This window comes from Podarcis vaucheri, assembly GCF_965113315.1.
Source record: "Podarcis vaucheri genome assembly, chromosome: 8".
NCBI lineage: Eukaryota > Metazoa > Chordata > Lepidosauria > Squamata > Lacertidae > Podarcis > Podarcis vaucheri.
Genome location: NC_138766.1, coordinates 87,069,032 through 87,082,902, shown reverse-complemented (window position 1 = coordinate 87,082,902; position 13,871 = coordinate 87,069,032). Strand labels below are relative to the sequence as shown.

The 13,871-nt window shown below is 44.8% G+C and overlaps 1 protein-coding gene across 2 annotated transcripts in view; it reads left to right on the top strand.

The window, feature by feature from the left end:
* The first annotated feature begins 2,496 nt into the window (after positions 1-2,496).
* Positions 2,497-13,871, top strand: part of FAM135B (family with sequence similarity 135 member B) — a 144,231-nt gene continuing 132,856 nt past the window's right edge. For both annotated transcript variants that reach the window (XM_082235473.1, XM_082235474.1), the window contains exon 1: positions 2,497-2,725. The gene's annotated coding sequence lies outside the window, so the exon portion shown is untranslated. The remainder of the gene's footprint in view (positions 2,726-13,871) is intronic.

Here is a 13,871-nt window from a genome sequence, read left to right as displayed (position 1 = left end):
ACCCAACCTGCGCAGTAGTTTGAGGTGCAGGGAGGGGTGGAAAAGGCTGGGGCTGATGACACTTTTATGTTGGGGGAGGTACAAAAACAGACCACTCCCGTGTTCTGCTAGCGATTGAGCCAGACATGAACATGTGACTCTCTTCACTGTAAATGTTGTTGTTGTTTAGTCGTGTCCGACTCTTCGTGACCCCATGGACCAGAGCATGCCAGGCACTTCTGTCTTCCACTGCCTCCCGCAGTTTAGTCAAACTCATGCTGGTAGCTTCGAGAACACCGTCCAACCATCTCGTCCTTTGTCGTCCCCTTCTCCTTGTGCCCTCCATCTTTCCCAACATCAGGGTCTTTCCCAGGAAGTCTTCTCTTCTCATGAGGTGGCCAAAGTATTGGAGCCTCAGCTTCACTATCTGTTCTTCCAGTGAGCACTCAGGGCTGATTTCCTTCAGAATGGATAGGTTTGATCTTCTTGCAGTCCATGGGACTCTCAAGAGTCTCCTCCAGCACCAGAATCCAAAAGCATCAATTCTTCGGCGATCAGCCTTCTTTATGGTCCAGCTTTCACTTCCATACATCACTACTGGGAACGCCATAGCTTTTACTATACGGACCTTCACTGTAAATAGTTTGCACCAAAATAAAGCCTGTAAAAGACAGGTGGGAATCGTGCCTGGTTACTCTCGAGCAACCGCAACAGCATGTAACACCACCCACTCACCTGGGCCCCATAGCTCTTTAAGTGCTTTTAGTTAAAAAATAAGGTTGAGCTACTAGTTCTTCACAGCTTATGATTACCAGCTCCATGTCTCCACCTACTTCACCACGTCTCTATTGCCACTACCATAGCCCTCCTATCTGGGTCTGAATGTCTGCAACAGGAAGCCTGCTGTACTCATCCTCCCTGCACAATTTATAGCAGGGGTGTGGAACATCTGTCCCTCCAGATGTTGATCGCCACAACTCCCATCATCCCTGAGCATTGGCCATGCTGGTTGACAATACCTTGGTCAGGCCACACCTAGAATACTGTGGCCAGCTTTGGGCATCACGATTTAGGAAACATATTGACAAGCTGGAGTGTGTTGCAGAGGAGGGCAACCAAGATGCTGTAAGGCCTGGAAACCAAGCCTTATGAGGAATGGTTGAAGGATTTAGGTATGTTTAGTCTGGAGAAGAGAAGACTGAGAGGTGTTATGACAGGAATCTTCAAATATGTAATGGGCTGCCACAGGGAAGATGGAACAAACTTGTTTTCTGCTGTTCCAGAGGACAGGACTTGAATCAGTGGATTCGACAAGAAAGGAGGTTCTAACGAAACACTAGGAAGACCTGCATGACAGTAAGAGGTGTCTGAGAATGGAACAGACTCATTCCAAAGGTGGTAGGTGCTCCTTCATTGGATGCTTTTAAGCAGAGGTTGGATGGTCATCTGCCAGAGCTGCTTTAGTTGTGATTGTTCATTGCAGGGGGCTGGATCAGAAGACCTTAAGGCCCCTTCCAACTCTACAATGCTATGATTCTATGATGGGAGTTGGACTCCGAAGATCATCTGGAGGTCCACAGGTTCTCCATCCCTGATTGATAACATTTGAAGACAAACTTTTCTTCAGTTAAAAGCAGCCATGAGGTGGTGTTTAGGTCCCATGGTAGCATGAGAAACATTCTGAGCTCTTCACTGTGCTATGCTTAGGCTTAGATCTTCTGCATCATCCAACTGCTGTTAGCTAGGACTGAAGGTGATGGGGGAAGAAACAAGCACTATATAGGTTACTGATGTTCTCTTCTCATGTGTTCTCTCCTCCTCTTTCTAATTATTTCATACATCCCTTTTCCTCCAAGGAGCTCAAAGTTCTCCTCCCGCTTTTTCCTTACAACAACCCTGTGAGGTGGGTTAGGGTGAGAGCCAAGAGCTTCATGGCTGAGTAGGGATCTGAACCAGGGTTTCCCAGGTCCTAGCCCAACGCCTTACCACCATACTGGCTCTTCTCTTCACCATGGCTTTCTGTGGTTTTTTGCCTCAGCTGACCATGACCCATATAAAACACTCTGAAGAATGATCTCTGCTCTTGTCCTGGGTGTTCTTCTCTAGGACAAGAGTGAGCTATAACTTGGGTTTGTTCCTTCAAGACCTTTTCCCCTGAGGCTCTTTCTGTTCCAGACTGTAATGTTCTTGCTGCCGCCACATTTTTTTACCCCTTTTGCTTCATTTCCAGCATCTTGCTGAGATATAAGAACCTAACAGCAGCTCAGACACTGGCCAATAACAGCTACATGTCATCAAGTTGTGGGTGAGTGTTTGTCAAAATGAAGAATATGCCTTCTCATTACCTTGCAGCTTGTGCTACAAGCCAGTCTTGGGTCCTGCCTGTGAAAGAACCAGGAGTTCTAGCAGCTGTTGCACTGTGTAGTGCTGCTGAGTTCCATCGCCATAGCAACAGCATCAGTACCATCTGCGGCATCCTCCTCCCCCTCTCCACTCATACTCCTCCTCCTCCGTAACATCATCAGTACCAGGAACAGCAGCAGCAGCCTGGGCAGAAGCCAGTGCCTGGTAGCACACTGACTGCAATTTCAACCAGCTGGCTTGGGAGACCCGCTCAGGCACCAGGACCAGTGATGAGCTGCAGCAGCCGCTACTCTGTCATTTTCTGGAAGATGGACAGATAGAAAAGAAGGGAGGGAAAGAGAGTTGAGGACAGTACACTGCAGAGGAGCCGGAGAAGACCTAGGTAAGGGACATTTTCCCCCCAACTCCCTGTTTCTGCCAACTCTCTGCCCTTGATTGTCTCTATTGCATTTCCACGTCTTTCTGATTTACTAACCATTTTGAACGTATCCAAATTATCCCTCTCCCCACCCCCCACAAACCAATGCCTGCTTTAAAAAAGAGATTCCCCTCCTCCTATTCTTACCATCATCACTTTAATCTTAAAAACAACAAATATATTCATAGAGAGGAGGGGAGGGAGGGAGGGGGAGAGAGAGAGACTGGATTTGATTGTTGTTGATGGGGGAACATAATCAAGAGACGCAATGTGTTGGATCCAAAAGGAAAAAAGGTTCTTGCTGAGTGCTTCAGAATAAAAAGTGGGCAGCAGCTTGGAGAAGGGGCTGGCATAGCAATTGTTCATTCTTTTTCAGAAAAAAAAGAAAGAAAACCCATCAGGTCTGTGTCCAATCTGTTTATTAAATTGCTCTGAAAAATATTCTGCTGAGATTTTTTAAGACAGCGAGGTGTGTGTGTGTGTGATTAGTAAAGTCTTTCTCAAAAGCTTGAATTATATAGTGGAAAAAGTAGTGTGTGTGTGTGTGTGTGTGTGTGTGAGAGAGAGAGAGAGAGAGAGAGAGAGAGAGAGAGAGAGTAATTAGGGATGATGAGTTCATAAGCTCCCTGTTATTTACAGCTTGGGTTTGTACTGTTTGATATGAAACACATTCTGTACACTGGGTCGGAATATTGGATACTCTTGGCACAACAGGCAGATTAAGAGCATTTTCCCAATGTCTGGTGTCCAGGTATTTTCCAGCCTTCCTACCGGGGGTTCTTTGACAAGAGATAACAAGGACTGAACTTCCGATGTTCTGCATGCAAATCATGCACTCTTCCACTGAGCACTGGGCACACCGAGTCTGATGTGATGGGCGGAGAGTCCTGCACTGAGCAATGTTTTTGGATAAGGCACTGAGTCTTCTTCTTAGATACTTCTTAGGGACCTTTTGACTCCTTCTTTGAACCCTACAATTCTAAGGTTGTAGTCCTGTATGCATTGACCTGGAAGTGAGTCCCATTCAACACTGGGACTTATTTCTGAGTAGACGTGCATAGGATTGTGTTCCAGATATACCGTGTCTTGCTATGTAGACTCATGGTGATGTTGTTATCCGGTGCAAATGGCAGTAACTCCCCTGTAAGCAAACATTAGATTGTCTCAATGTTGTGAATGTCCTTAAGCCATCCATACGAGATTATGTCATATCAATAAATTTACTGTGTGCATCTTTTCCCACCTTGAAACTGTTTTGTGCCTCTGTTGCTATGACTCACCAACCAGTTGAGCTACAGTTCCTGCGTTTCCTTTGATTTGCTTCCTGGGTTGAATTCAGTTTCGTTGCATGACTGAGAATGTTATTCAGTTACAGCAATCATTCCAACAGCAGTTTTCATTTGACAGTGTGCTTGATCATTTGTGTTTCGCCTGTCTTGAACAAACCTCTGAGTTAAGTCACCATGAATCCTCATTTGCACATGGGGAAGCAAGGCTAAGTAACTGTGATTTACTCAAGGCCATTGAAGAAATTTGGATTGGGTTCCTATATCCAGAGACGCATACTAAAGAACACAATGCAGATTTTTTTATTTGATTTTTATTTGCCCCTTCAATTCAACATCAGTTGCTTTTAACAGTTGTTGTTAATTTCACCAGTAATTCTATTGCTTTATTCATTTTGTAAACTGCTTGAAGGTTGCTGCAGTGCTTTTTATAATCAAGCAATTTATACAGTAATCTGTATGAAATAAAATCGATAATAATATTTAACCAAAATCAAGTTCTGAGGCAAAATTTATAGAGCAAACCATCACTCAGCATCTACAGGGAAAAAGAATTCTAGCAAGATTAAGAAAAAGGAAAACACTCAAACAATGAAGTTTTGTACATTTCTTGATTCCTTCCTCTCCTCTCCAGAAACCTGAATTTGAAATGAATTCTAATGGGTCTGCTCAGGCCAAATAACTTGGAATCTGGAGAAGAGCTAGAGAACAGAGAGATGTGTGTAATTTTGAGCAAAACACTGCAATGTTCTATAGAGCGTCCCAGGTGAAAGATGGGGTGGCCTGGTTGTTGTTCCTTAGCACTGGTGAACATCTTTAGCGAAGGTTTTGCAATGAATGCGGGTGGCACTGTGATCTAAACCACTGAGCCTCTTGGGCTTGCCAATCAAAAGGTTGGCAGTTCGAATCCACACAATGGGGTGAGCTCCTGTTGCTCTGTCCCAGCTCCTGCCTACCTAGCAGTTCGAAAGCACACCAGTGCAAGTAGATAAATAGGTACCGCTGTGGCGGGAAGGTAAACGGCATTTCCGTGCGCTCTGGTTTCCTTCGTGGTGTTCTGTTGTGCCAGAAGCAGTTTAGTCATGCTGGCCACATGACCCGGAAAGCTGTCTGTGGACAAACGCCAGCTCCCTTGGCCTGAAAGCAAGATGAGTGCCACAACCACATAGTCGCCTTTGACTGGACTTAACCGTCCAGGGGAAGTCCTTTACCATTTTTTCCCTTGAGTGCACTGAAAATGTGAACATGGCATCTGTTCCTCTTATGTTAGAAATAAATGCACCTGCATTTTCTGCTCCCTTGTTGCAGGGAGATATAGGAGCACAGGAAGCTGTCTTGCACTGAGTGAGACTATTGGTCCATCTACCCCAGTATTGTCTACACTGACTGGCATGAGCTTTCAAGGATTTCAGCCCAGGATCTATCCCAACCTTATCTAGAGATGCTGGGATTGATCCTGGGACCTTCTGCATGCAAAGCAAATGCTCCAGCACTGAGCTATGGCTCTTCTCCAATGCTTTGGAAGGTCTTGCTGATCAGAAGGTCGGCGGTTTGAATCCCTGCGACGGGGTGAGCTCCCGTTGCTCGGTCCCTGCTCCTGCCAACCTAGCAGTTCGAAAGCACATCAAAGTGCAAGTAGATAAGTAGGTACTGCTCCGGCGGGAAGGTAAACGGCGTTTCCATGCACTGCTCTGGTTCACCAGAAGCGGCTTAGTCATGCTGGCCACATGACCCGGAAGCTGTACGCCGGCTCCCTTGGCCAATAAAGTGAGATGAGCGCTGCAACCCCAGAGTCAGCCACGACTGGATCTAATGGTCAGGGGTCCCTTTACCTTTATGACCAGAGATACCTGCTGAAATTCCCTCTTTACAATTATTAGAGGTGCAGAGGTCCAGTCCTCACATCTGGCCATTGCAGATCATCTTTGAATTTATTTTAAAATTTATTGTTAAAAAAACCTCAAGTCACTTTAAATAGTAACATTTCGATACTGATATATTTTCTGCTGCTGTTGCTGCTAATCTTAGTTTGTGAAAGGTTCATTAACTAAATGTAGATATTTTTGTGTGTGGTCATTTATGAGAGGAAAGCTTTTCATACATTATAATATTGCAATGTCTCTTAGCATGCTAATACCTGAAAACTGCTATATTGTGTGCACAGTAAATTTAGGATTGTTTCTGGTGTACGCATATATTTATGATTTGTTTACTGTTCTTGTGAGCTGCTTTAACTATGATTTGGGAAAATAATGTATTTGTTTTCTCTGGCTTATAGAAACAACAAATGCAATACCTGAGTTACTACTGCAGTCTTTATCTTTTTTAATTTTGGGATTTTCCAATATTTTGGTATGTTGGCCCTTTATATACTGTACATAGCTACATGTGTGCCTGAAGTCCAACAGTAAGAGCACAATTCAGTAAAAGGCAGTTTTGAGTATTTCTCATTAAAAGCAATGGAGTGGGACTCACGAGTCAACCTGAATTTGTTGGACTTATTTATTTGGAAATTGCCCCTCAGGGGCAGCGTTGTGGCTTAGTGGTTAGACCACACACTTTTTTGTAAAAGCTCCCAGGTTTGATCCCATGTGTCTCTGGGGAAGGCCAGGAGAGCCTGAAATCTTGGTAATCCACTGGCTGACAATATTGACAGTACTGAGGACCAAAGGTTTGACTTGGTACAAGGCAGCTTATTACGTTCCTATAAATATATTTTCTTGCACATGGCCTGCTAAAATGAAATGAAGGAATAACATATGTACAAGGCTGCAACAGTGCCCATGTTCAAGGCACCATTCATTATAACTGGGGTTGTTCAGGAGAACAGCAGATTGTGAACAGTCACAGCAGACGGTGTCCTTTAAGAATAACTTTAAAGTTTCACATGTAAATGTTAAGCTTCCCGCTTAATCTTCATTTTAACATTATTGATGATACTGCTGAATGCCAGTTGTCGAGTAGCAGAGATGCTCATGAAGTCCTTCTGAGCCAGCCATGGATATGAACTTAGAGGGTTTATAAAAGCCAGGCCTAGAGGAGAAGCAAGTTTCTCAAAGGCCCCTCCAAATTCTCTGTCTCAGAGGAAAATCTAAGCTGGAGAAGAATTCATGGCTTCTCCCTGCCTGCCCTTCTCTCTCTCTCTCTCTCTCTCTCTCTCTCTCTCTCTCTCTCTCTCTCTTTCTGTCTGTCTCTCTCTCTGTGTGTGTGTGTATGCGTGTGTGTGTTTGTAGTGGAACATCAGTGCAAATTTCATCAAGACTTGCAGTGGGTGATAGAGTTAATTACCAGTATTTGGCTTTTTAATTTAAATTAATTTAATTATTTTATTACTATCATATCTTCCGGATGCTGAAGCTTTAAAATTGTCTTCTGGCTACTTGCTGAGTTAGATGTATCTTGGTCCAGTCTAGCAAAATGGTTGTATGTGCATATTTGTCCATCAAGGCTGTCTTCACTATGACACATTACAATGAACTTAAGAAAATCCCTGCTTCATTTAGTTCAGATGCTTATGAGAAATCCACAAGCAGGGCATTAAGGCGATAAGGTTCCAGACAGCCTGTTTGTTGGCAGGAAGCATTTAGAGAGGGCCCTGGGAAGCTTTCAAGCAGGTCTGAAGGTCCTCACCCCTGTGTTTCATGGCCAGCATCGGAGACACAGAAGCATGCTGCCTCTCAGCAGTAGATGACGCACTGCATGCAGCAATCTGTCTTGAAGAAAAGGCACTCTGAGCATGCTTAGAGGCTCTCAGTTACCCCAAGTTCTCACCCAGTCCTTTGGTCCTTGGATATGCAGTGCACTTGCATGTGATAATGGGATGATGATGATGAGTCCACCATGCATAGGAAACCTCAGATTAAGAAGACCATCCCTGGCCCATGATACTGCCTATCAGTCAGAGTACAGATTAGGTATGGTGAATTTTATGTTGTGTGAATATGGCATTCCTTAATAACTTAGGGCATGAGTGGGGAGCCTTTTTCACCTCAAGGACCCCTTCCTTGGACCGTTTGCTGGCAGTGAGTGTGTCTAAAGGCAAAGGTGGGTGGAAGAACAAAGGTAAATTTTGCGTTTGCACAATTGGATGGATTCTACACACAAATGCCTCTATCCTCCATCCAAGCATGCAAAAAATATGAGACTTCACAGACACATTCCAGTCAAGTAAAAAACAACAACACTCCAGGTGGGTGCAAATCAGGAAGGTGTGGCCTGGAGAGAAAGTTTATGGACTTCCATGCTGAGTTCTACAATGGTGACGCTGAAACTAAGGTGGAGCGAGAATGCGGCAGCTAGACTGATGACTGGGAGCGGCTGCCAAGACCACATAACACTGGTCTTGAAAGACCTACACTGGCTCCCAGTACGTTTCTGAGCACAATTCAAAGTGTTGGTGCTGACCTTGAAAGCCCTAAAGTGCTTCTGTCCAGTGTACCTGAAGGAGTGTCTCCACCCCCATCGTTTTGCCCGGATACTGAGGTCCAGCTCTGAGGGCCTTCTGGCGGTTCCCTCGCTGCAAGAAGCAAAGCTACAGGGAACCAGACAGAGGGCCTTCTCGGAAGTGGCACCCACCCGGTGGAACGCCCTCCCACCAGATGTCAAAGAGAAAAACAACTACCAGACTTTTAGAAGACATCTGAAGGCAGCCCTGTTTAGGGAAGATTTTAATGTCTGATGGACTATTGTATTTTAATATTTTCTTGGAAGCCGCCCAGAGTGGCTGGCGAAAGCCAGCCAGATGGGTGGGGTTTAAATAATAAATTACTATTATTCCAAGCAGGGCCAACCCTTCGACAGGTGGGCAGGTAGTAGACTACCTGACAGAAGACAGAAGTTGATGGGACAGTGCCTCATTTCTGCTTAGAGGGTGTAGCAGAGGGGGACCCTCTTGGTTGTTCCCCTGCCCTCGGGGGTGGCAGCCCGGAAGAGGGCATTCTCTGTGCCAGCTCCTAAGCTGTGGAACTCCGACCCCACAGAGGTGTGTCTGTCACCTTCATTATACAACTTATGGAGAATGCTGAAGACACCCTTTCTTCTGACCCTTGAGGTGTATAGTTTTAGGACCCACCTTATTTTTAGGATTGCAAATTGTCTGAAACTGTTTAATACTGCTGTAACCTGGGTGGCGCTGTGGGTTAAACCACAGAGCCTAGGACTTGCCGATCAGAAGGTCATCGGTTCAAATCCCCGCGACGGGGTGAGCTCCCGTTGCTCGGTCCCTGCTCCTGCCAACCTAGCAGTTCGAAAGCACGTCAAAGTGCATGTAGATAAATAGGTACCGCTCCGGCGGGAAGGTAAACAGTGTACTGCTCTGGTTCACCAGAAGTGGCTTAGTCATGCTGGCCACATGACCCAGAAGCTGTACGCTGGCTCCCTCGGCCAATAAAGCGAGATGAGCGCCGCAACCCCAGAGTCGGTCACGACGGGACCTAATGGTCAGGGGTCCCTTTACCTTTACCTTAACCCGCCCAGGGACCTTGGGGTAAAGTAGGGTAATCAACAACAACAACAACAATGGAACAGCAGCATGGCTATCCTATTCCTAGAAACATCAAGGTAGTTTCCCTCATTCCCTCCTGTATTAGGGTCACAGGAAATACTGCATTATTGCCCCTTTGCAAAAATCTTGCACTGGCTGCAATGAGCTTGTGCGATCCACTTTCAGCCTATGGTGGGTTACTCTCCACCCCCCAACCTGAAGACTGAAAGATATTTATTTTTATTATTGTTTTGGTAAGCCTGCCTCCTCTTTCCCCTATGAAATACATCCAAAGTAATAATAATAATAATAATAATAATAATAATAATAATAATAATAATAATAATAATTTATTATTTATACCCTGCCCATCTGGCTGAGTTTCCCCAGCCACTCTGGGCGATGGAGAAATGCCATGAGAACGGCTCATTCCTGACCACGATAAATCAAAGGCAGTATTTTTTTTAATCCACTTTCTGCACATTGCCAAGAGAGCCGTACCACATAATAAAGAGGGTCACGTGGCTGTGCGATGATGGATGGAGGCCTGCGAGCATTTCATCAGCCTAAACTAACAATGAAAGGCCACCAGCGGCCTACAGATTACTTTGGGCTCCCTAAATATTATTCCAAATCATCACTTTGCTGTTGACTAAAAGCATACAGCAGCACCGCAGAGATAGAGTCTCTTGATTACGATGGGGCTGAGAAAACTCCCTTTAAAATGATGTCAAACCCCCAGGGATATATAAATCTTTATGTCTAGAATGTTTGTGTGCTTATATATTTATAGCCAGACCAGGTTTATGCCATCAGTGAAATATGCCATTTTAAAGCAGGTTGTTGATGTTGTGCTTTTGCATCTCTATATAAATAGAACTGGCAAGGCTATGCTGCACTCAAGGAACAAAACCAGCTAGCTGGAGTTCTTCGTTATTAGACTACGGCTGATTCCTCCATTAGTTCTACCACCTTTTCTCCATCTGCCACTTATCAGACAGCTTGTTGTCTGAGCAAATATTGTAATTTTATGTATTTAATGTATTAGTCTCATTTCATGCTTGACAGTCGCTACTATAGCTGTGTTTCTGATGTCACTGAAGTTGCCCTCCTATGCCACTATAAGGGAACAAAGTAATTTTATAGTTGGAATCTCCATTTAATTAGCAGCTTTTTTGAGGAGCTGATGCCACAGCCCTATTTACGCTGTGTTGGCAAACAGCAGAAATGAACAATCCTTAGCCCCAAATGATGTATCCGTTATTGGGTTGTGCTGTTTTCTTTCTTTTTTTAAAATGATATTTATTGGGGGGGAAAATTAAAGTTACAAAAGAAAAACAAAGTAGAAAAAGAAAAAAACAAGCCACTTTCAACCATACATATACAAATTCAAAATAAGAGAAAAACAAAACAAAAAACAAAACAAAAATACACCACAAACATTTAAAAACATTTAAAAACAAATCCATTATTCTCAACTCCTCAACTATCAATACCCTCTTTCCTTGACCTCCTCCTCCTCCCATTCCTTGTATCCTGGTTGTTAATTGTCACAGCAAATCCTTTCCATATTTCATAATATTCTGTCATTACTTTACCTTAAACTATTTTAATCTTATCTTACTATAAAAAACCTTGAAGCTTAAAACATAAATCTTATTTTTACCAACTTCTCATAACCATAATATTCTTGCATAATTCTTTAAACATTTTTACTAAAGCCAAGTAATTTCATTCCAACACTTTTCTAACATTCATCAATTTTGTAAAACAGTCCTAATAGTGAAAAAAGGAAATAAAAACAAATCCAATCTTCATCCAGCGTCCCTTCCTCCTGGCCCCGGGTTTTGTCAGTCCTCATTATCCCATCAATCTGGCACATTAACCTGGTATCCTAATATCCGAGGCCCTTAAGTCTCTTCCATGTCCCTTCCGCAGCTCTTCTTCATATTTGTAACTGTATTTCCCCTTGTCTCCTGCTCGTGCCTTCACCCCGCTGTCCTGCAGAAGCTAGCAAGGCTGTTCCCAAGCCAGAACAGCGAGACGGAGGGCTCCGTCTCGCTGTTCTAGCTTGGGGATGGCTGCGCGCAAACCTCTGCACTGCACTCCAAAGGCTTCAGGGATCTTTGAGGCTGGCGGTGGGGAAAAGCAGTGCTTCCCCCCACCGCCAGCCCCACAAGCTCTGGTGAATGTACCTTGAACGCACCTTGTTTTAGAGGGGGAGAACAATAATTTTTTTCCCCCTGTTCTCCCCCTCCTATGGTCCGGTGCGTCCAATGGAGCGAAAAATACGGTATCTCCTTTTATCTCTCCTGAATTTCCCACTATTAAGCTTAACTGGATGACCCTTAAGCTCTAGGATAATGAGAGAGGGATGAAAGCTCCCTCTCCACTTCTCCACACCATGGATGAAGCAAAGGACAAGAGGATGCTTTCCTCATGTCATGCACAGAAGTGGGTCAGGCATTCAGCCGAATCTCACTTCAGCCTGGGAGCTTTTGTATGAGCTGCTTAGCCAAGACTCATTTTCTTAGCTCTGTGTGGCTTGGTTTATAAGAGCAGGGGTAGCCACTGTGGTTCCTACCAGATGTTATGGGCTACAACCCCCATCATCACAGACAATTGGCCATGCTGGCTGGGGCTGATGGGAACTGGGGTATGGGATGGGGGAGAAATTTGGTTTGCCTCCATCACTTGCGCTTCCTGAAACAATGCACAGCTAGCCTTCCAAATCCACACTTCTCTGAATTTTGCAATGCAGTTCTCCAGGCTGCCCCCAACCCCTGTGCATAGAAATGCATTTATTAGAGGGAAAGTAAATTAGAAATGCACATTTTGTGAGAATAAAATGCATGATAAAAATGCTTGCAGAAATGTTTGCGTGAGAATAAATGCACACTAAAATGGCAAATTTCCGTGAGGATTTTCAAAGTAATGCAGAAATGTGGCAGACTGACCTTAAGACTTATGAAACTGAGAGAAACCAAAATAGACAGATTTGCCCATTCCTAATTGGAGACTGCAATAATCGGAGGGAGCCATTATGGCTGCCCCTGGCTGAGATTGATGGTGCCTCATACTGAAGCTCATTTAGCCACCAGTGAACCTCTCGCTTAATCATTGAAACGCACATTGCATAAACCAGTAGTTCAGTTTCAAAACAGTGGCAGTTATTTCTAGGTAAGTAGTATTGGTTTACCCCCTAAAAAAAGAATCTGATCCAGGTTTATAAAATTATTTATTTGTTTCATTTGTTTATAATGCAACATTGGGGAAAGTTCAGTGAAAGAGTGCCCCCCCCTCTAGTAGCACTAGAAATTTGATTCATCCAATGAATTTGAATGGAAGTGAATTTAGGACTGAGGAAATAAAATCTGCCCCCCCCCCAGCAAAATTTGTGGAATTTGTTGTCACCGTATGGGCTCTAAAGAGGGGTTGTGTACAGTCATGGTGGGTAAATCCAAGGTCCAAGAGATTTCTGGCATATTCAGAGGGCCTTGAATGAGTTGGGAACACGCAGCCATGGATCACTGTGAGTTGGGTTGGGTTGGCCCAGAGTGGTCCGTAGCTGTCAGGAGGCAGGACATCATGCTGGAAGGAGAGGCAGGAAGGATGCAAAGAAGGCCAAGAACTACCTGACTGGCGACTGTGTCTACCTGGAACCAGGTATGCCCAGTGCCTTCTCCCTGCCTGATGCCTATAGGACCAACAACTGTTGAGTGGAAGCATCCGTCCTGTGGGATGCAGGTGCTACTTCCCAAGCAGCTTTCCTGCTTCTGAAGCAACAATACACAGGATTGAATCCTCCTACTAAAACAGCTGTCCGATCCTGCATGGGGCTGGCCAGTACTTATCTTACCCTGCACGGTGCTTGAGGCTAATCGCTGCATACAAAGTAAGTTGCCTGGAAGGACTAGCAGTGGCACTGCAAAGCAGGAGAATGTGATACTGCGGGGTGTCATTTACCTCCTGATCTTCTCAACAGGTTTTTAAATGGTTTTGTTGTTGTTTAGTCATTTAGTCATGATGCGGGTGGCGCTGTGGGTTAAAGCCTTAGCACCTAGGACTTGCCGATCGAAAGGTCGGCGATTCGAATCCCCACGGCGGCGTGCGCTCCCGTCGCTCGGTCCCAGCGCCTGCCAACCTAGCAGTTCGAAAGCACCCTCGGGTGCAAGTAGATAAATAGGGACCGCTTACTAGCAGGAAGGTAAACGGCATTCCATGTGCTGCGCTGGCTTGCCAGATGCAGCTTGTCACGCTGGCCACGTGACCTGGAAGTGTCTGCGGACAGCGCTGGCTCCCGGCTTCTAGAGTGAGATGAGCGCACAACCCTAGAGTCTGT